Here is a 3,481-nt window from a genome sequence, read left to right on the forward strand (position 1 = left end):
TTTTCGCATGAGGTGGCCAAAGGATTGCAGCTTCAGCTTCACCATCAGTCCTTCCAATGAACACCCAGGACTGATCTCCTTTAGGATGGACTGGTTGGATCTCCTTGCAGTCCAAGGGACTCTCAAGAGCCTTCTCCAACACCACAGTTCAAAAGCATCATCTGATGATGGTGACACCCCTTCTTGAGTGACATGGCAGGAAATACTCCGTTTCGCCCCATGGATCTCCTGGTTCTGAGTTTAACCATATGTGGGGCTTCCCTGGTGGCTCAGAGGTTAAAGCGTCTGCCTCCAATGTGGGAGACCCGGGTTCGATCCCTGGGTCGGGACGATCCCCTGGAGAAGGAAATGGCAACCCACTCCAGTATTCTTGCCTGGAGAATCCCACGGATGGAGAAGCCTGGTTAGGCTACAGTCCACAGGGTTGCAAAGAGTCAGACACGACTGAGCGATGGAACGGAACGGAACGGAATGTTTGGAAGGGCACAGAATCTGCTCCTTATCTTTCTCAGAGGTCACTGTGAGTTACAGGAGGATGCTGGATATAAGTGATGAATTTGGGCTTCAACGGTCTCTGTATCTGTGTTTATGAGACAGCGTTCATTTTAGACGAGATTAACCAGCGTGCACATGGAGATATCCAGTGCCATCTTAACGCCCTGGAGAAACCCGCTGGCGATACCAATCTCATGATATTTACAGATGACACGCATCGCTGTGGATGTGTTGACTGCCTGAAGTCTCAGATACGATCTCTAGGCAGTGAAGCAAGGTTTCATTTATCTGTCAGACATTTATCCGCGTAAACATATTTTTTTCCCCTGTTGGAAATATGTTTGAAGGTGTGGAGTAACTCAGGATTTATTTTAACATAAACCTTTAATGTTGTCCTTTCAAAAGTCTCTGTTCTAAATGTAAAAACAAACGCCGGGGCGATGTGCTGTGAGCTTCACAAAGGAGGGACATTTCAATGAGCTCGTTCTTTTCCTCGTTATGTGGAACGGCATTTGGGGAGTGGAAAAGCATGCAGGATAAACGGAGGTGAGGAGACTGCTTTTTGAAAACGTTTCATCTCGTATTGGGGTGTAGCTGATTAACTGTGTGCTGATGGTTTCAGGTGGGCAGTAAAGGGACTCAGCCATACATACACGTGTCCATTCTCCCCCAGGCTCCCCTCCCAGCCAGGCTGCCGCATGACTTGGGCCAGAGTCCCCTGTGCTGTCCAGCAGGCCCTTGCTGGTTCCCCATGTTAAACACAGCAGTGTGTCCATGTCCATCCCAAACTCCCTGACTATCCCTTCCCACATTCTTCCCCCTGGGAACCATAAGGTCATCACAGAGGATTGAGCAGAGCTCCCTGTGCTGTCCAGCAGGTCCTTGCTGGTTCTCCATGTTAAATACAGCAGTGTGTCCATGTCCATCCCAGACTCCCTGACTGTCCCTTCCCCCATCCTTCCCCCTGGTAACCATAAAGTTGTTACAGAGGGTTGAGCAGAGTTCCCTGTGCTGTCCAGCAGGTCCTTGCTGGTTCTCCATGTTAAATACAGCAGTGTGTCCATGTCCATCCCAGACTCCCTGACTATCCCTTCCCCCATCCTTCCCCCTGGGAACCATAAGCTTATTACAGAGGATTGAGCAGAGTTCCCTGTGCTGTCCAGCAGGTCCTAGCTGGTTCTCCATGTTAAACACAGCAGTGTGTCCGTGTCCATCCCAGACTCCCTGACTATCCCTTCCCCCATCCTTCCCCCTGGTGACCGTAAGCTCGTTCTCTAAGTCTGTGAGTCTGTTTCTGTTTCGTAAGTAAGTTACTTTGCATCATGTCATTTTAGATTCCATATATAAGGGATGTCATACCATACTTCTTCAGAAGACACGGCGCTGTTTTCGAGGATACACAGACAGGTAAACGTACAGATGTTCACGAACACATACATGGATCAAGTCATGCCGTGACACGCGCGTGCCTACACTGACACACCAGTACATGTACAGACGTGCATTCACTGAGAAACACGCAGACACACACACACATCTACAGATGCACACAAACGCATGCACACACAAACCTAAACACACACACACACACACAGAGTCAGAAACACACACATACAGACAATCAGACACACAAAGGTGAAGGGCGGTACCCAGGTCAGAACTGGATGGGGGATGTGCCAGAAGGGGCCCGTGGCCGGCACCGCCTGGGACAAAGAACCAGGAGGCAAGCAGGCTGCAGCCTGCAATGCGGAAGACCCGGGTTCGATCCCTGCATCGGGACGATCCCCTGGAGGAGGGAATGGCCACCCACTCCGGTGTTCTTGCCCGGAGAGTCCCCTGGACAGAGACGCTCGTGGGCTACAGTTCACGGGGTCCCAAAGAGCCGGACGCGACCGAGGGCCTTTCACTGAGACTGTTTCAGTATCCTCTGCCTGGCATTGATCATTAACGTATCATCTACTTATCTGATCTCTCATCTGCCCATCCGCCTACCGTGGATCATATATCGTAACTGCTACGGGATCGGCTTCAACTAGAGCTCTCACAGGCACGGGTTCCGCCTTGCTTAAGCACTCTGTAGTGTGACTTACAATTTCAAACACTGGTGGCGGTCACCCCTAAAGAATTTCCCCGGTGTACAGGAAGAGGCCCTGGAGAAGGAAACGGCAACCCGCTCCAGTATTCTGGCCTGGAGAATCCCAAGGGCAGAGGAGCCTGGTGGGCTACAGCCCGTGGGGTCGCAGAGAGTCGGACACGATTCAGTGACTGTACGACAAATGGATCAAGCTGACTACGATGCAATGTATCTGATGGGTGCACGCCTCCCTGAATCTCCAGCTGCTTTTTGCATTACATTTGTCTGTGACACACACCTGGAGCACACTTCAGGACCAAGGAGTCAGGAAAAGGGTGGCCTTCCCTGCGTGTGCAGGAAACGACCGCTTCCCATGTAGGAGCGGACAAGCCTGTGATTGACATCTTCAAGCTACCACCATCTTTGGAACAAACAACTATATTTAAACCAATGCATGCAGCGGAAAAAAAAAAAAAAAACATGTGAAAATATACATCTAAGAGTTATGGAGAAACAATGCCTGATTGTCACGACTTCTGGTTCATACCCACCTAATGTAATTTCTCTGACAATTGCGGGAAGGAAACTCAGCTTTAGAATTCCCCTGGGAGCACAGGAGTGACTTTGGAATAAAACTACTTCACAGTCCTCTGACAGGAGTGAGTTAAAAACCACGCTTTTTACTCTCTAGGAAAATAACTTTTGATTCAGGATACAAAAAAAGTTCCTAGTTTGACTTTTGCAAACCAGCATCTGAGTGGTTTCCTAACAGAAAGACTTCCAAGAAAATCGCTCTTCTATGAGGTGCATTTTCTTTCCCTACGGGAAACTTTTCTTGCAAGTTCCTCGTTGGACACTCTAGAATCTTTGAGTTGACACTGAGCTAGTAGGGTTCATCTGGGGACCTTTGGA

The sequence above is a fragment of the Moschus berezovskii genome, chromosome Y (genome assembly GCF_049115385.1).
Source record: "Moschus berezovskii isolate FMDL1 chromosome Y, NW_MosBer_1.0, whole genome shotgun sequence".
Taxonomy (NCBI): Eukaryota; Metazoa; Chordata; class Mammalia; order Artiodactyla; family Moschidae; genus Moschus; species Moschus berezovskii.